This window comes from Rhinolophus hipposideros (genome assembly GCF_964194185.1).
Source record: "Rhinolophus hipposideros genome assembly, chromosome: 13".
Lineage (NCBI taxonomy): Eukaryota > Metazoa > Chordata > Mammalia > Chiroptera > Rhinolophidae > Rhinolophus > Rhinolophus hipposideros.
In genome coordinates, this window is record NC_138059.1 from 66,074,569 (window position 1) to 66,094,891 (window position 20,323).

Below are 20,323 nucleotides of genomic sequence, written 5' to 3' on the forward strand. Positions count from 1 at the left end.
AAGGTAAATAGAAGTCGTGAAAGAGGGAACCGGAGAAATCTTCCAATGCAAGTGAGATTTAAAGCCTCAACTCCAATTTGCATTAACCACAGGAGGGACGTGGTTTTGATTTTGGTTTCTGTTCTTAGAAGAAGTCAGTTTTCTGTTGAACTCATTTTCTTATGTGCTGGCAAGGAATATGACAGGATGAGTCACAGCTAACTTAAAGCTCATGAAGATTTGTTTCATTAGTGACACTGACATCTCTGTCAGCACAGTGCCATGTGACCTGATCGATTTCTGGGACAGTTTGGGGGCTTCTTTGATAGCAGTCCAATGAGATGGCTTTCAGGCTAACGGGACTCATTTAATAGGCAGAATTTCCATGTGTGATTCTCCTTTTCCATATCTGGTTATCTCTGTGAGCCATGTGATTAGCTAAATCAAATATGAAATATGGCACATTTGAAAATCTGATTGGGTCGGGTTTAGCATTGCACAGGGTACAAATGCTGGTGGCGGGGGAGGGTAAGAAATAGTCATTTCAAAGTTTTCATTTCTGTATTTTAATTTCCAGTCAAAAGCACCTGCTCTTGTGTCCTAAAACGTATACCTATATTATTGAAACTAGTCTCTTTTTTTATTGAAAAGGAATACATTAATAACAGAACCAAACACCTAAAATGCACACTGACGATATTTTATTTCACATAATATATATGACAATAAAATATATATTATATGAAGTAAAGATTGAATACATGTCATAATTAACATACATATTCAATTCCAAAAACTGAAAATTTGTTAGTAGTAATTGAGCAACATGACGGTTGGCATTATTGGGGGGAAAAACAAAAAAGCATTCTTTTATTTCTGTAGTACATTATAGGTAAAACATGCTTATTTTTGAGTTTGCATGCCTTCTCATCTGTTTATCAGTTTTGACTAGTTCTATCTAGTCATTTTTAAAACTAAGTGCTTGTCAATGGTTAGTACGTTAAGTTCTTGATATAAATTTAGTTACTATACAATGCTAGGGTGCTTTTAAAAAGCTCTGATTTTATATTTATCGCCATAATATGTTTCATTTAGAACAAAACATTAAAGCACAACTTAGCAGTGAGATAGTGTAATTATTAGTATATGATCCTAGTAATGATCAATATTTCTACCTAATATTGCAAGGAAGGTTTTTGAAGGTGCAAGAGTGCCAACTATAAGGAAGACCAAGAAATAAGGCATTATTTTTGCATCATTTTGAGAATTAATGGCCCTTTTAGAAGTATGTCTCTGTTGACTGTACTGTCAGCTCAGGGTTCATACTCAGAAGAGAACAAAGGCACGTTAGAGTATCTACCACAATTTAAACCCAATTGCTTTGTGGAGTCCTAGGTCCCCTCAGAAATTTCTCAGAAAAGACTGTGGCTAGCTATTTTAATTTTGCTTCCCAAGACTGTGATCTTAGCTTCTGATAGACAAAGTCGTTGCCTGGCCAGGAGGGACACATCACATCATTATATCCACATTTTGCTTGTAATGATGTGAAAGCTGGGGCTGAGAATAATGCCCTGTATTGGCAAAGGGGGCTCTTTCACTCGGGACTGGTTGCACTTCCTCTACTATTGGAGATTATCCATTTCCTACTTATCCAAAGCCCAGATTATTCTAAAAGCCTCAGTATTTGCTTATTCTAAGAACCCCAGAAGCTTTCTGATCACCACGCTGGTGGTATGTTCACAATCCAGAGCTGTTTAGTTCTTCTGGGTGGACTAGGCCCCTTCCCTGTATAGCCAGAAAACCTTCATTCCAGTCCCTGGCCACATGCCTCATCCCAAGTGGGCCCAGCCTTGTCAGGTCAAATCTCAGACAAATGTCATGTAGAAAATTAGTGAGTGATGTGGGTGAATCAGTGCCAACCTACCTGTTGGGAAACTAAGGTGGTGGAGGGAAGGGTATCTCCTACCTCCATCATCCTTTAGGACCAGCACAAATTCTTTTTTTCTTTTCTTCTTTTCACATTGTGTTTGGCAAGTCCCACATTTATCTTAACCAGATTTCCATTCTAAAAATTAAAAATAAGATTTTATACAACATTTCCCCACATGACCTTGAGACACCCTAGTGAAGCAGGGAGAAAGAGATCAGTGTGAGGTGAGATTGAGGCAATCTAGCCTAAAATTTTAAGGTCACATTGCCTAAGGTTCAGTTCCAATTCTCACAGTAATTTAAACTTAAATTTCATAATTCATAATTTAACTTCTCTCTAGGTCTCTTACTTCCTTTATTAACTGGAATAATACCAATAGTACCTATCTCAAAGAACTATTATAAGGATTACATTAGCCAATACCTGACAAGAAATTAGCCTAGTGCTTGACATGTAGCAACATGTTGGCAAAATTTACTTGTTACTACACAACACAAATATGTGACAAAGATGGGACTCACATCTGACTAGGAATCCAATCCTTGTTCCACCATGTCCCAGAATAACATCGCTAACTATTTTTTACATAGCATATTTTTGAAATTTCTAGATTTCAGAAACCCTCACCCTAACCATCATGGACTCCTAAAAACAGACTTGCTTAGACAAAATGATGTCTGGAAGTAGCTCTAAGGATGGGTTCAAACACAGCACTTATATCCGTGCTACTACGAGGCAGAAAATTTTTGTGTTTAAGCATTTGGCATTTTTCAAAAAGTTCATACACAGTATAATCACTGTTAAAAAATACAGTCCATCTGGAGCTTATCTCTTACTTTAAATCTTCAAAGGACAGCCAAATCTGTCTCCACTGCATTCAAAAGAATCAATGAGATAGTACTTATCTCCTTAATGAAGAACACACAGCTCATTTTTTTTTCAAGACTTCACTGCAGTGTGTGAATGTGGAAGTTCAGTGGCTGCTAAGAATTTGTGAGTTACTCTAAATTGCCCAAGCTTTCCTACATTTTCATTTAAAAAGGCAAAAGAAGGCACGTTAGGTCTAAGAATGGTAAATTCTAATTACCTGTCAGTGGCTGCTTTCTCATATGACAATAAGCACCATAGTAATATCGGCCCCTATTAAAAAAAATTACAGTCCTGATCTATGTATGTATTTGGCTTACGATTAAAAACATAGCATCATCATAGTACTGATGTTGAAAGAAGATTAATAAATATTTACCCATCTTTTAGCATAACCAGGTTACACCAAATAAAAAACCTGACTTCCAACTCTTGATATAACTCTTTTAGCTTGTTAATGTATATCAATCTAGAACACACACACACACACCACATTTACATGTGTTGTATATTTTTGCCTTTAATGGGGTTCGACTCATTATTAAATAACCCTTTTAGACCTAGCTTTTGTTTTTCCTTCGCTTTACTTAATATGTCCTACCCCCTTTCCATTTGACTTAAAATATTTTTCAAATCCAACTCTAACATGTTCGTCTCCAAAAACTTGTAAATTCTTACCCTTATGTTTTCAACATTTAAAATATGTTCACTCTCCTGACTTTACCACCTTATTTTAATTTATACAAGCTCTCTCTGCACGTCAATTTGCCAATGAAAATTCCAACCTGATAAGTTAAAGCATAGTCATTAATGATGTTATTCAGATTATACTAAATATTTTTCAAATACTTTATTCAACAAAAAATTCCAAAAACCTATTATGTTTGATATTGTGTGTGTGTGTACATATGTATTCTAATACACCAGCATTATGATGTATGAAGAAACACATTCTTCATCTAAATTGTATCAACTGATACACATAATAGTATTTCAGGTTAACCTTATATTAAAGTTATTTATTTTACTAAGCATTATAAGGGAATCATTTTGCTATAATAAGCAGACATTTCTTCCCTTTATTATTTCATTTCATCAAATCTCAGACATTGAAATTCAAGCAAAAGGAACATTTCCATAAATACCAGAAAGGTTAAAAAAAAGATGGCTTAAGGAGCAATGAAAAAACATGTCTGTCTTTTCAGCTAGATAGTTTTAATTTTTCCTTTGGAGAATAACTGAAAAAAATACAAAAGTGCAAAAAATACAGAAAAATACTAAGGCAGTGGAACCACATGCTGATAAGCAACACACGAGTCTTTTCAGTCACACGGAATTCCAGCTGTGCATATGGAGAACTCAGCTATTCCAAACAATTTGTATACTAAAGGTTATTCTCTATAACCCATTTGGGCTACGAGCAATTTAGGAAGCGGAATTAGATTTTATTTCCAAAGACTGCTTTTCTGTATCATGCATGCTTACAGGCACGACTCAGGTGTTATGGATAATCTACTCCTAGCACCTTACTTCCCAGATTCTGAGGTAACAGCAATGTCTTTACCCAACAGATGATTTGCTGTCTTGACTAACATCCACTTAGTCAGAAAACAGATTCATATTTCCAAACCCTAATGGAAAGTTAAGGTTAAACAAAAATTTTTTTAACAAGTACTTGTGAAAGAATTAAATTCTCCCTGAGGTGATCAGTAATGTTGACGTAGGGCTAGTAAAGTGAGGGGATTTTCACCACACCTAAAATTTATGAAAGATCATGCTACTTAAATTTAGGCACATCTGAAATTAACTTAAGTAGTCTTTCTAGACTTAAACTAAATCTCCTTCAGTTAACAAATATCGAGTGCCTGAGAAAAGTTTGTTGGGTGGATAGGTATCTCTTACACTTGTAGCTTTGGGTTAGATGTAAGGAATGCAAACAAAGTGATTCGGAATCTACTTTGGGGGAATTTATTTAAAGTGGTAAGACAGGTACAAAGGAAATATACACTCTGTAGGAAGCAGAAGGTGATATGTCTTCAAAAAGGTAGTCCCCACGAGATGCTATGGAGGTCAAAGGGGAGGGATCATGGAGGAGGCAGAGTTTGGAAATGGGCCGGGAAATGATGGAATGATTTTCAGGTGAGACCTGGAAAGGGGCTTCCCAGAAGGAGAGACTCCAGCGGGCATGCAACGGCTCAGGAGGGTGCAGGCACTGTTAGGATATGGGAAGCTGGTGGAACATTTGCAAACAGGGAAATGCTATGGTCACAGTTGTAGTTGGGGGAAAGTAATCTGCAGAAAGTATATGAAATGTATGGGAGGGTGGAAAGACTGGAGGCGCAGGCGGGACATCCTGCAGGTTCCTGGAAATGTGGAGCTGAAGTTTGGAAACAGGGCAGGTGATAAAGTCTAGGAATCTGAGAGTCCTCTTCCTCTTCCTAGCGTTCATACTGGAGAAGCCCCAAGAAGAGCGAGGACCAGGATAAAGTCCTGGGTGGAGGGCGATGGTCTCCGAAGGGTCAACTTCTATACTAAACATCCCACCCAACACTGGCATTTCGAAACACCACCCAGCCCAAGGTAAGGCCAATTGGGAGGCAGGAAGCCAACCTAGCTAGCGGGTTCCAGTGCACATCAAGGCTAAAACAGAAGCAAGGTTAAATGAGATATATTTAAAACTGAGTGTATCTGGATTTTCATGGCCATCTTTCTTGGCCTAAAGAAACTCAGTAGGGAGCCCCAGGTTTAAATATACTGCCATGATCTACGTTCTTTCAAGCTACTTTGTTTTCCTGAAAGCCCCACTAACTAATTGGGCCAGCTGTCTCTACCTCGTACCTGTTAAGGAGCATGTCAGCAACTTGCAGAGCTCAGTGGTGATATTACTCAAGTTCGTCCTGTCTTTACCGCGCCCAAAGGTAAGGGAAAGGTCTGAGTGTCCATCCGGCGGCCTTGCCAGGGAGGAAGTTGGCACAGTTCTCCAGGTGGCAGGGAGAGCAAGCAGGCAAAGAAAAAAGAAAAAAAAGAAAAACCAGAGTGTGAATAGCGCCCCCATGGGAAGCAGGAGTTACAGCTGCCCCCGACCTGGCTTTTCCCATAGACCCAGGAAAGCGGGGTTACTGGGGCTGGCGACGTCCCCGAGCTGAGCTGGAGGTGTTAGGAGGAAAGTCAGGTCCTCTCTGCGCTCCTGGTTTCCCCTGCACCCCTCCTCCGAGAAAATCCTCCGGGCTCCATCACTCAGGAGCGATCTGCCCTCGCCCCAGATCCCGGCTCCAGCAGCGGGTCCCGAGTGAGGGTCGCGCCGGGGCGGGCGCCGGGACAGCCCACCGCTGGGAGCAGAAGGGCCCCGGGAATCCCACGAAGCCTCCGGAGCGCGTCCCGGCGGGGCGCCCCGAGCGTTCCCGGCTGCCGAGTGCGCGGCGCCTCCAGGGCTGCGGACCCTCGGGCTCCGCACCCGGAGAGCCCAGGAGGGAAGCAGGTGGGTGTGGAGCCGGGCCGGGGCCACCGGGAGCGGCTGGCGCGCGGGAGGAGAGGGAGGCGCCGCCGAGGTGTGGGCGGCGCCCGTCCGGGCCGCGCCCCGGGCTCTGGGCGCTGTCCTCGGCCGAGCGCACAGCTCTAGCGCCACCAGGCCGAGCCCGGGTGTCCCCGGCGGTGCCCGGCCGGCCGCAAAGCCCGGCCACCCGGGCCCGCCGCCCACCTCGAGAGCCGCGAGCGCCCTGGAGGAGGAAGAGGAGGAGGAGGAGGAGGAGGCGGAGGAGGAGGCAGTGGCCGCTCCAGCCCGCGGGTGCGCGGAGCGCGGGAGGAGGCGGAGCGCGAGCTGGGGTGGCCGCGGGCGGGGTGCGCGCCGGGCCGGCGCCCCCGAGCGTCCCGCCTCGCGCCGGTGCCCAGCCTCTTGCCCCGCTCCGCACAGACACACACCCACCAAGCCCCCACCAGCCCCCAGCCTGGCCGGCCGCCGCACCGCGGGTCGCCGGAGCGAGCCGTAACTCCCCGCGGGCGCGCCGAGCTCAGCCCCGCTCGATTTTTCCCGTTCGATCCCAGCCCTCTCTTGCTGGGCGGCGGCGGCGGCAGGGGGATGGGGGGCCCGCGTGGGGAAGGGGGTGACGATCGATGAAGATTATCGTTCTTTTGAAGGATGCCCTAGCTTCCTCCCGCCGCCTCTCCTTTGAGCCTGCCTACTACAGACTGTGAACCAGAGTCAGGGATGTAAAGAGAGGGGGAAAGACGCCGGGAGCTCCAGCCAGCCGGGGAGACCCTCCTCTCGGTGGAGGGGAGGGGGATTTCCAGCGACAGATCATTGGAGAAAGGGATCGTCGCAGGGAGAGGCGCCCCCGAGGGAGCGGGAAATCCCACAGCCTCTGGTGGCGTCCGCGGGTCTGTGGGAGATAGGTAAGTGGCGGGGGGTGGGGGGCATTGCTGCTCTCGGAAGGGGTCTTCCTTTAAGAATGAATCATCGCGGGCAGCCTAGCCAGACTTGAGTTGCTAAAGGAATTGGAAACTGCCATATGGCACCGAGTGGACTTACAAAGCTGACTTAGCCCCGAGAAGGGTATGAATGTAAGGCTCTATCCCCGAGAGGAAGGCGCTCAAGTGTTAGCCCCTGAGAAGCTTCTGAGCAACCTGCCTGCGAAGGGATGGGAACTGTTATGTATTTCTGGGAGATGAGCACTGTTGCCTTCGTGCACACACTTGTGGGACCGGATCTGGCGAGTGTGATGTCCGTGATGTATGAACAGCTAGCTCTCAGAACACAGAGACATGCATGCATTTTATTCTTCGAGCAGTGGTGCACCGTCTCCGTTCTGGAGCACGGTTCCTGGGAGAGAGAAGGAGTCTCTAAGGAAAGAGCTACTTGGCTGTTTGCAACACAGTGGGCTAGGCTAGGGGACTTGGGAATACAGTGGCCCTGAATGGCACTACAAGACACCAACCATTTGCCTCCTCATTTGCTTCCAGTGTTTAGTAACCGTTTTCAAAACATTATACTGCCATCCATTTTCTCGAATTATGAGCTTTTTTGTGTATTCATTCATAAAAATTGTCAGTGTGCCATATGCACAAACATACCACTTATGCACCCTTTATGATTGCACAAGTGCTATAATAATAGATACAAGAGTGTACTGGAAAATTTGGGGAGCACATATGTACCTAGGGTTAATTTCATGCAGGTTCAACATTCCTTCTAATCAAGTTATGCAATAATGGCAAATCTTAAATAGCATCTCACATTTGTTTTTGCAGTGATTGGTTTAGGGATTTTGTTGGGAATTTGATTCTTTTTTAAGCTCAGCTCAAAGGAAAAGTAAGAATTTGTTATTGTTTTTAAATGTGTATTGTGTAGGACCGAGGTCTTTTGGTTTATTTACCGATAAACGTCAATGGAGACCTTGCATTTCATAGGACAAGAGAAAGGTATATTCCAGTCAAAGATCTGAAGTCCAACTTGTCAGTACTGAGTAACGTAGAGGAAAGATTTTGGAAAATAGGGTAACATTCAAAAAAAATTATATGTGTATAAAATAAAGTTTTACTTTATCCATTTCACTCTTTAGAGGTGTGTGTGTATGTGTGTCTGTGTTTGTGTGTGTGAGCGTGTGTCAACAAATATAAAGTTGTCCCAAGCTTACTTGTAATACTGAATAAGATCTGTAGACATCTAGACTAGAAAGTTCTTGATTCTTAAATTAACCAAAACTTCAACAGTTCAGTAATTTGGCACATTATGCATATGTATGAGCATTTAATTGCAGCTAGAGGTGGTGTTTTATAATAGAGGGCGTAACTAAGCTGTTTAGTTGTGTGGCTGTCTAGACTTTTTGAGAATATTGAGGGTCCCACGTATGAATAACTTTTTCCCCCCACTGAATAAAAAGTACTCTCTCCACCTAAAAGACTTAATGTGCCTCCACAAAGTAAACACTATAATCCCCTCCCTCTTGCTGTCAGGCTTAGACCAGTTGTTTTATCAAGAATAGAATTCTGTCTAATGTACTTGTTTTCCTTTCCTGGCTCTATTCAGACTCTTGGAGAAATGAGTGAATCACTTGGCAGTTGTCTTTGCTTCTTTGTCCTTTTCACCTTCACTTTCCCCTGTCCATATTAGTATTCCCAAATCTCCCTCACACACAAACACACAGACTCCAAAAAATAACTCCATTGCCTGCCACTTTGAGAATGCTAGTGTCTCTTTTCTTTGCCTCTTCTTTTTCTAGATAGTCAATCCAGGCATCTTTTGAAAACTATTTCCAATCTCATGTTTCTCCAAATCCCACAGCTCACCTTTCCAAGCATGTATGTTTTCACTGCCTATTCAGACGGGATTAGTGAAAATTGTTAACCTTATCCAGTCCTTTCTCTTTGGCTTTTAAAGTTTCATTATTGACACCATGGAGCAACTGTGGGCATGAACTTACTCTTTTCATTTCCAGGGTGGTAATAAGAATGAGCCTGCTAGAAAAATGAAATGATAGGTTATGCTTTCGGTCATATCTCCCGGCAACTTAAAAGCATGTCGTCTGCCCGGGATTTTTGTCTACCTGCCTGCATGTCTGTGGAAAATCTTCATTAAACATTGAAAAAAATATTTTTCTCTTGAATTTGTATCTAGCATTTTGAATTGGTATTCTAGAAAGACTGGTTATGGAAGTAGACAAAATTACTGGTAAAATGTAGGAAACCTACAAGATATACTTATGCTGACCTAATGCATTGTTTTCCTAAAGAAATTATAAGGAATGAATCAGTTCCTTGAAATGTGCTATCCCTTAGAGACTAATTCCTAAGGAACATCGGGAAAGTTGTGAGGACATCTCCTCATACACATTTGAAGGTAAATATATAAGGTTAAGACATATAGAAGAATGTAACATTATTTGAGATTTGCTTATGTTTGTCCAGTGGATTTTGCATACAGTCATGACGCCTATTATTTTCACAAGGGCTTCCGAAGAGTAGACAGTTCACATGCCTTATATGTGATGTTTTTGTAAGTTCCGAGTATTTTTTAAGGTAAGAGTGTATGGCCTTGTCGCTCCTGAAGTGATAAAATCAACTTTATAGAATCCCAGACTCTTACATTTTTCAGTCATATGCAACAACTGTCTCCGTGCTCTACATCTAAAGCCCATTCATGTTCATAGCTTATTTCCTCCTTGTGTTTCTTAAATATATTTCCACACCAACTTTTTACTGCAAGCCCACGTTGTCAGGCAGAAGGTCAAATGTATGAGACCAGGGGCTCCTTGGCCCGTGTACCAAACCCTACTGCTTTATCTTTAAGGGGAAAGGGCCTGTTCCTTTAGGTTGAATTGTACCTATTTATACATGGATTTTGTCGTGTCTGATTTAATATCATGTATCCACTCTTTCATTAATTCATTTATTACTCATTAAGTATGTATAAATAGAAGAGTGCTAGATTAGACTGTAACAAATGAAAAGCAGGTAGGAGACGTCTGTCATTCCTGCCCCTCAAGGATTTTTTCCAGTTAGAGAGTAACCCTTGAATCACTAAAGAATCACGTATAGAGATCAAAATCAGGGATCTCCTGCATGCAGGTTATATTTCCAACCTCATACTTAATAAATTAATTAGGGCAAATTCATTAAGAGGATCATAAAATTTTGTCACAGTCTATGCATTGGGGAACTATTAGAGAACAATAATAATTAATAACTTATGAAAATGATTAATTTTTAGATTGAAATTAAAACATTATAAATATGTATATTACATTTTAATAATATCTATTTTATTTGTATAAACAAGATGATGATGATGATGATGATGATGATGATTATAGCAAACACTTGAACCAGGAGATGTTTTAAGTGTTTTACAAATATTAAATATTTTAATTCTCAAAACCATTCTATGAGGCATCTCTCACTAATATTCTTTACTAAATACGTATGAAAATTAATCTACAGAGACTTTTCTTGTTGAAAGTCACATAGGAAGTAAATGGTATAGTCAAACTTGAACTTGGGCATTCTGGCTCCACTTAACCACTATATTAAGAAGTATTAAGAAATATGATGCCAGGCAGAATAAAAAAAGATGTTTACAACTCCTAGATTTATTTGATATCTTCCCATTAAAGGATACCATAGTTATTCTTAAAGGAGATGCTTGGAAAAGACCAAAAGTATGAACTTTGTTTTAAATAGGAGAAAACCCCAACATTTTCGACATGAATTGGAAGTCAGAAGGTAGTTTAGTTAGAGGCTGATTTTTAAAAGGTGGGTGGACTTTTATCAGAATGCTAAAACATTAGGAAATACTGCCTCTACAGTGATGACAGAGAACAAGGGTGGCTGAGACAGGTGAGCTGACTGATTAATTTCTAATGATTATTTTCATTTTTTAAAAATTGAGTGACTTATTTTTAATATAGTATACATATTTTATTATTTTTAGAATTCTGTGTTCCTATATTTAAATATTTATTAGTTTTGCAATATAATTTTCAATTACCCATGTCACCATTTTTCCCCCTGTAAAGTACACCCCCAATGTATTAATGGGAATTGGAATATAGCCACTTAACAAATTTACTGTCTAATGTCTAGAGTGCATTTATTTTATTAAGTGACAAATAACTGTAATGAAATCATATAAACATAAATCATATATTATTGACGTTTTCATCAAGAAATGTTTATATAATATTTGAAGTAAAGTTCTTTCTAATAGCCTCTGCTTCTAGTTAGGTGAAAAATACCATCTGGATTAAACTTGGAAGATAAAATGCCTAAATATTACCCACAGAATGCCATACAGTCAAATATTTAGATACATCCTTGTAATAGGTTGACATTTTAATTTTTCTCACAGACACCAGGTTTCATAGGCTCAGTCACACTGTATAGACAACTCTTAGCCTGCAATTGGCGTGTAGCATAAAATTTGACTTTAAAAGTTTGTGGGGTTTTTTTGGAACTTCTAATACGTTAATAGAAACTGTACTTTAAATGCTGGGTAGGTCACCAGACCAATCTACAAATGCCCTTTTCATCAATAATATACCTGAAGTACAGAAATGTTAGTACTAAAAACACAACCAGCATGATTAGCAATATTCCTAGGGAATGATTTGATTTAAATAATACTTATTAACTGCTTCTTCTCTGCAGGGCCCTTTGGGGGTACAGAGGTGAACACAGCACTGCATGGCCCCGCAAGGAGGAGAGGGAATTGAGAGAGTTTGGACGTAACTGACTGACATTAGGCAGAATGAAGAAAGCTTTATAATATTGGTATAGGCAAAATGTTGAATAATTGATTCAGAGTTCTGTTGTGAAAGCCAGGGACTGCATATCTCTTCAGGATTCTCATTAGTTATTTCATCCTTACGGTATCTGCTGAGCTCCTTCTTTGTGCCAAGCCCTAAACTAGGTGTTGAGGACATAAATTTGAATAAGACATCACGCACTTACAGCCTGCACGTGTAGACAAATAAATCATAACAAAATGTCGTGAATGCTGTTGGAGCATGAAGGCAATTTAGCGGAGTAGTTAGTTGCCTAACAGAAGCATCCCAAGAGAAGAAAAACATAGGGTTTCTTTGAGTATGTATGTAATCATGTATGTAATCATGATTGTATGTAATCATGATTCTCTACTCAATCAGACCCTATACCCACCCCCATTTTAAGCAGTATTTTGTAATATCCCTTTTACTTTTCTGAAAGGATATTTATAGATAATATAGCCTGTCTACACGTGCAGTGTTTTAAAAATGAATATAAATTCTCTATCTGTAATAGAAAAGAGAAATAAAAGGAAAGCAGCTTATGAAAATTATAGGTACCGTGTTTCCCTGGAAATAACACCGGGTCTTATATTAATTTTTGCTCCAAAAGACGCTGCAGGGCTTATGTTCAGGGAATGTCATCCTGAAAAATCATGCTAGGGCTTATTTTCCGGTTAGGTCTTATTTTCGGGGAAACACGGTATATCGATACGTGTACATTTGTGTATAACTACCCTAAAAAGATGTAAGAAAGTGGTCCAATGCTTGCTACTTAAAATGAGTAACTTTGGATTTAAGAGAAAATATTCAGCTGAATACTGGTGACATTTTTGTAGTTTTGACATTTTGCTATAAGAACAAAGTAAATATATATTCATTGAGTGTGATAGCTACAATTGAAAACAGATGTGGGGGTGTTGTGTTAGTGAATCAGTTATGATCAGCGTATCGTTGGTGACGTGACTTTCCAAAGTGGTGAGACAATCTTGGAGAAGTTCCGAAAATAGTAGTTATATTCCTAGTAAATTCCTATGTAAAAATATTTTGTGTACAACAGGGTGAGGATCTCGTCACAGATAGTAATAAAAGCAAGTGTCTCACTTACATATGTGTCTGATGAGAAGCGTAAAAATTATGGAGGACACAGACTTGCCACTCACATTGTAGGGTTTCTTGCATTCCCGGGCCTTGCCTTCCAAAGATTTAACAGTTTTAGAAAACTCACTCAAAAGGACTGCAGTAATCCCGTTCAGCAATACTGATTATGGCCATATCCTCCCATCGAAGGAAGCCAATCCAATGTTAACGCATAATTGGGCTACTTTGAAAAAGCAGAACTCTCTTAAGTTTTTGGTAGGGACATAAATTTGGAGGCTGACTAGATAATAAAATAAACAGCCAGAAAATTAAATCACATTGATTACTAAACATTAGCCCTGTCCTAACAGTAGGCACAATATGTGAAGCTGGCTGATCTGATCGTTACTGTCAGAGTTTCATTTTCTATGTGGGTGTGACAGGCAAGACTTGGCACACGAAGTGACACCTAAGCTAATTTTTAAGAGAGGAGGACACACTCTGCAGGCTAAAAAGGAAGCAGATGGATAACATTTGAGGCAGAGGGAATAACATTTGCAAAGCAGTGTCATAAAAAGGGCTTGGCTCGTAACTGGGGCTCAACATTGGCAAGTGTAGGCAAGTGATGGGAGATGAGACCAGAGAAGAAGGTTGGGGATCAAATGTGAAAGGTGCTGTATGCCATGTTGAGTCATTTGGATTTTATTCCATAGGACAGGCAGTGGGGGGTCAACTGCAATTTTATATCGAGTGATATGGTTCACTTTCACTGGGGGACAGTCTTGTGCTAGCATGAAAGGGTGGACTGTTAAGAGCAGAAGCAATTGATGCCTGGGAGACTGGTGAGGAATGCAGGTGGGATGGTACAGGTGACCTTCAATGAATGGTGAACACAGGAGGAGGGTGTGAATTCCCAATGACAAATACTTGTAATCTAAGTGTCGCCACCTCTTCCAGCCCCCAACACAAGTCATAATAGGGGGCTCTAAGCCTCCCTCTTTCTTCTTCAAAGGTTGAGGTGACTTGAGCCTCCTTAATACCTCTCCATATTTCAGTGGTTAATAGAGTAGAAGTTTACTTTGTGCTCATGTGAGTGTCCAATGTGTGTGTTCCGTAATTTGGGGACCCAGGTTCTTTCTGTCTACACGAAGGGTGTGGAGTTCTCTGTGTCTGGCTGGCAGTTGGGAGACCACGCACGTAGAAAAGACACACCCAGGAAGTGACACCTTGCTTCCATTCGCACTCTGTTGGCAAGGTAATCACATTGCTCCATCTGTATGCAAAGAGGAGAATATGTAACCCCTGGCTGGACAGCCACTCCCAGCGACATTTCTATGTCATAGAAGGAGAAGCACAAATTTTGTGAAACAGCGATTTCTATCACAGTCTCCCTCTCTGGCGACATGTAGGAAAATCTCAGCGCTGGGAGACTACCAGAGGCCTCTTGGTGCCAGCATTAATCTCAAAGTCCAGGTTTCGATGGATGGTGCTAAGTTCCCCTTCAACCCCCATTAAATCTGGATATGGCCCCTTGTTCTCCAGAAGCGTTTATGCTAAAAGGCAGGTTTATCAGCCTCCCATCATACAAGGATGATTGGGTATAGAATAACTGCCTTCAGAATTTCCCGTTGGAAAAGGGAAGAATGGGTGACATAGAGCAGTCATTGGCCCATAGCGTGGAAGAAATCCTACTAGACATTGCTAAAGACCTCTTGCCTAGCAGTGGGGGAAATCCTCATTAGAACCTGGTATTGCTGTCTTGGAAGAACTTCTTTGTTCATTGTTCTCCATAGCCCCGGCCACCCCTCCACTAGCATTCTGGATCTTTCCGGCCATTTCCTTGTCCATTACTCTCCATGGCAACATCCAAAATGGGTGTTGGGAAGTACGTCCTTTTTGGGAGTTGTATTACTTTCTCAGACGGTTTCTTACTGGTCCACTTTTGGATGCCTACTCACTGTTCTTTTTCTTTCTTTCTTTCTTTTTTTTTTTAAGCCAGTCTCCTAATTTCTTTGACAATACCATTCCCTCAAAATCTTCATTGGTTTCTTAGCTATTTGCTGTCAGTTACACTACTCACTACAGTGGAAGTTCTTTCCTATTCATAATTCTTGAACTTGCTTCATTTCTTTGCTCATGTCTCAACCACCCGTGTCTCAGGTGATTCTTTTGCTGTCATCTGGAACAATAAGCTTGGGTGGTTCAGTAATATCACTCATCAGGCCTTTGCTGCAAGGCGGAGTCACTTCCTCCAGCTGGGAAGTCTTGATGGACATCTGTTAGTCAAAGCCTTTTCAGTGTTATTCCTCACCGTTAAGAGTCCCTGAAGCAGTGAACTCTTATAGCTTTAGAGTCTTACACTTCTAGACTTTGGCGATTCACCCGTATTTCTGTTCTCAAAGTAGCAAACTCTTTTCCTCAGCTCCTCCATTATCTTGTAATTCCTTGATATAGGTGTTAGGAGCAACCCTCACCCACTAGCATTCTGGATCTTCCCAGCGATTTCCTCTAGAGCTGTATATAGATCTGCCCTCTACGTTAGTGCAGTTTTGCCGCAATATAATAGGGTTTCAGGCCTCCAGTCTTCTGTTTCCTGGCCAATGACCAATGCCACGTATATAGATTTTTGTAAAGTCAGCACCCTCTTCAAGGTATCAGTTTCAGAATAAGTTAGGATGATGCTAGCTGCTGTAATAAACTGAACTCTTAGTGGCTTGACATAATAAAAGGTTATTTCTTACCCACATAATCAGATGGAGAGAGAGCATGAGAAAGGGACAGAGAAGTCTAAGTGGGGAGAAAGGGAGAATCAGAAAAACATTTCTAATTCTCAAACATTTTGGCTCAGAAGTGATGACCACAACACTTCTGCTTGTAGTCCACTGACGAAAATTAGTCACATGGCCCACCTAGATGCAGGAGGGCTGGGAAATGTAATCCCTGGCTTAACAGCAGCTTCTTAGTGACAACTCTCTCTTACAAAGGTGAAGCATAAATTTCGATAGACAATTAGCTGTCCCTGCTGTATTCATTTTCTTGCAGAATAAATTAGGGTGGGGGGAAAGGGGTTTGAATTACAGCCACTCGCTAGTTAATCCATGCTATGATGACATCTCCCCACCTCACTCCTGTCATTTCTTTGGCTCTCCACCCAGATTTCTGGGACTCATATATCTTTCTCCTCTAAAGCCTCACTGGTAGTAGCTCTTTTATGTAACGGACTCTGGCTGAGTGCTTTAGGATAAAGGATGATAATTATACCGTAGACGAGAAACTAATTCTAATTGAATGTTAGATGTCCCTGCTCCTAGAAACGCATTTGCCATTTCTCACCATAGGGCTTTGCTCACTGATCTGGATCTCTCTGGGGCCCAGATACCTGCCATATGCTAGACTTTTCCCTTCCTCTTTCCATCTCTTCATCGAAGATTTTCCCGGTATCCTTTCTTAAGATTTCGGTGGAAATGGCATGCAAGTCCACAAGGGAACTTGCCCATCACAAGTTCACAAGTCAAACAGTCCGTTAAGGTTTTTTTCCAAAACGAAGCAGCCATTCTTTCTCTAAGAGGACTTAGAGAAAGTCCTCTCATACATAGTCCAACTGGCTCAAAATTGTAGCTAGCTTTTTAAAAAGGCATGTGGATATTCATTAAGCATTTTCATATGTAAAGCACTCTTTTAAGTCGCCAGGTTAAACAAAATTGGTTTTGACCCTCATAGAACCCCCAGACCCGTCTTAGCGGCCAAGTACAGTGAGTCAGTCTTAGGCCCAAATGATCGCGATTCTCTGTGAACTCTGTGGAAAGGAAAGGTGATGGGCAAGCCTACTGGAAAAGAAGAGGTGAGGGTGACACTTGTGGAGTGCAGAGCAGCGTGTGGGCTGTGGTGTTCTGAACTGGGGAAGCTGGAGGATCATGCCACCATTATGACCCAGAGATCCTTTTGGGCTCTGTTTCTCATCATCCGGTTCATTTTTTGCAGACTCCAGGTCTTGAGCTATTTGGTTCTTTGCCCACTCTCTCCTTTTATTTTCTAACAGTGGGTGCTCAGTAATGTCAATATAAACTTGGCCTAAATAGAGATCAGCCAGGTGTGCAAATATGGTATCCGGGGAGCATGGAGACAGAGGGCAGATGGCACTCCAGGTTGGTAGGAAGATAGATTTGAGGAATATCAGGGAAGTCCTGGCTAAATATAGGAAAGGGAGTCTGGGAGCAGGAGTATTTGGAGATTAGACAGGCAGCGGCCAGTGGGATTGGGATGACCCAGCCCCATGGGCTCATATGCTCTGGTTTGTGGGCACTTAGCGTTTAGGAAGAGGTCTTTCTTAAGCAGGTAGCAGGGGTCTAAAACCATTGAAATACAAGTGTCTGTTTTCAGGAACAGTTATCAGTGGATGGATGGTCACGTTATTAGTGCAAGGATTCAGACAGGGTGGACAAGACCCTTCCCTATTCCCAAACTACCAACACCTCTTTCTGGACTTCCATGAAAGCTTACTAAGTAGACTCTTAGCTTCTTTTGTTGTCCTCTTAATCTAGTTTGCCCTTCGCTTTTTAGTTTTACAAAAAAAATAAATAAGTAAACAAAAAACAAAAAAAAATTTGATCAATGTCACTCATCTACCCTGAAATAATTTCCCACTTTTCTTAGGATACAGGCTTCAATCTTTACTTGAGGGGTTACCATATTCCTTCTTCATTTTCCAAACCATCACTAGTTTGGAGTAAGGCTGTTGTTCGTAACAGACTCTAGGAAGCCTGGCTCTGTCTGCCAGCCTTCTCTTATGTACACTCGCCCCTCATTTTCTCCTACAATCTCTGGCCTTCTCGTAGTTATCTAAGTTTCCCTTGCCATAAGGCCAGGACATGTAGTTGTTTGGGATAGCTTCTCTTCCCACTTTCACGTACTTAACTCTTAATCATGTCTCTGATCTCAGGTCAAAAGCCTCTTGCTCAAAAAGACTTCTTTTTGAGACTTGCCATTTTTGAGAATAATGGCAGGTCTCTCCATTATTCTCTTGTCGAGAGAAAAGAGATGGGCCCCAGAGATGGCTTACATAGTTACATATGCTTCTAGAAATGGCTATTTCTAGAATTTAAGCCACACTGGTTTGGGAAATTAGGGTTTCCTAAAGTAATTCCTATTAATAACAGTCCAGGCCTGCACTGTCTCATATTGTAGCCACTAGCCACACGTGGCTATTTACATTTAAATCAAATTTAAAACTTAATTTCTCACAAGTCCAATAGCTTCTGTCGCTGGTGGCTGCTGTATTGGAGAGCGCAGACTAGGAAATGTCTATCATCCCCTCAAATTCTACTGGAAAGCACCCTGTGTTCTCCTTTGCAGCACTTACCTTATTCTAACTTTACATTGTGGGTAATGACCTATTTACTGTCATTTCCCTGCGTGAGAAAGCTCGATAAAGGCAGAGACTATCCTTAGTCACTTCTTTATCCACAGCCTCTCCACAGCTCCAGGCACATAGTTGATGTTCATTGTTTATTTGTCAAGTCAGTGAGTGAAGGAACGGAGGGGGCCGAGACCTAAGTCAGGTTCTAGGTCACAAAGCAGCGCCAGGGATGCCGTGCCCAACAACAGCTGCCCAGGATGGGGCAGAGTTAAGACCAGAGTCAGTGTGCCTAATGATGAACTGCCTGCACACTTTTACACTCACGTACTCTTTACCTTCCACTTGACAAGGGCCAGGATGGTCCTAGAATCTGGGATGGAGCAGAGCTTGTAAGTGGAGGTCCAGGGGCTTCCACTGGTCAGAATGGAGGCAGCTGCGGGAGGTACAGCCAAGACAGAACGTGGGACTTCCAACAGAATTTTTCTCTCGTTCCTATTTCAGAACAGAACTCAGTCTCGTAACTTGACAGGAAGTCGTCTAGGCCAGTGCTTTCCAATAGAACTTGATGTGACGATGGACATTTTCCAGTCTGTGCTCTCCAGTACAGTAGCCCCTAGCCACAGTAGCCCCTAGCCACAGAAGCTGTTGGACTTGGGAGACGTAGAAATTCAATTTTAAATTTGACGTAAATTTGTTTATTTGTTTGCTTATTTTTAATTTGATTTAAATTTAGTCATGTATGGCTAGTGGCTACAAGTGAGACAGTGAAGGCCTGGACTGTTATGAACATGAATTACTTTAGGAAACTCTAAGTTCTAAAAGCAGTGTGGTCTACATTCTAGAAATATCCATTTCCAACCTGGCCTCCAGTGAACCATATATAAACAGGTGAGCCATCTCTGGAGCTCAGTGCCTATTTTGACTCTGATGAGTATCTCCCAGGTCCATCCTCCTGAAGATCTCAATGCCCTTTGTTTTGTTTCTGTCCGTAGGAATTGTTCTGTATCAAAGGCGTCACTTTCTTTATGTGAACTGTACAAAGTGTAAAATATTATCTTTGTAACTATCTGTGTGATGTGAACTTAAGAGTTTCCTCATGCTCACTTTGCCCAAACAGGATTGTTTTTCTTTCGTTGTTCCCTCTCCTCCTCTCTCCCTCCTCCTTCCCCTATTCTTGTTTCCTTTCTAACCTCTGAAATGACAGAAACCCAACACTTTGTCCTTTCACAAGTTCCTTTTTTTTTCATATTGATTTCTTTTGTGCTTATTTACAAAAGTGGTTGTATCAGTTCAAATCGTGAACCAAAAAAGAAAATCTCTGAAATGATGCTAGCTCTTGACATGCCAACTGATACATTTTTGGAGATTTATCTGATATAACAACTTCAATATTTATGTAAATTATGTAAAGAATGTAAGGTGAAGTATGGTACTGAATTTTTTTATGGTTATCACCTAGATAACATTATAGCTGCTGTTAAGCCTATGTATGCTCCCATGTGACTGGATCTCTTGAATTTTTGTCCTGCTTTTTACAAATGAAAAGCTTCCCAGGAAATTAATAGAAGAATGAGAAAGTGGTGTTTAGAAGGCAAAATCCTGAAATATACCAGTAAAGTAACATTTGAAAAGAGATGGTCCGTCTTTAGTCTTTTTTCCCTAGTCTGTATAGCTTAGAACAAATGTGTCTTGTGGCTTTCATGCTAAATGTCTCCAGTTCATAAAATCACAATTATTAATCAGACTATCATTAAATTTTAATTTACTTTGGAGATAAATGTCATTTTAAATTTGGAATCCTAGTTTTTTCTAAATCTAAGGAGAGCATTTTCATTTGGTGTTGTAGAAAGAGTGCAC

General features: G+C 41.4%; 1 protein-coding gene across 2 annotated transcripts in view; it reads left to right on the forward strand.

The window, feature by feature from the left end:
* Nucleotides 1–4,724: 4,724 nt before the first annotated feature.
* The window catches only part of KCNB2 (potassium voltage-gated channel subfamily B member 2), a 355,340-nt gene continuing 339,741 nt past the window's right edge, over nucleotides 4,725–20,323 (forward strand). Inside the window, exon 1 of one of the 2 annotated variants that reach the window (XM_081071012.1) lies at nucleotides 4,725–6,254. The gene's annotated coding sequence lies outside the window, so the exon portion shown is untranslated. Of the gene's footprint in view, nucleotides 6,255–6,561; nucleotides 7,166–20,323 lie in introns of those variants that run through there. The other variant, XM_081071011.1, reaches the window with a different exon arrangement.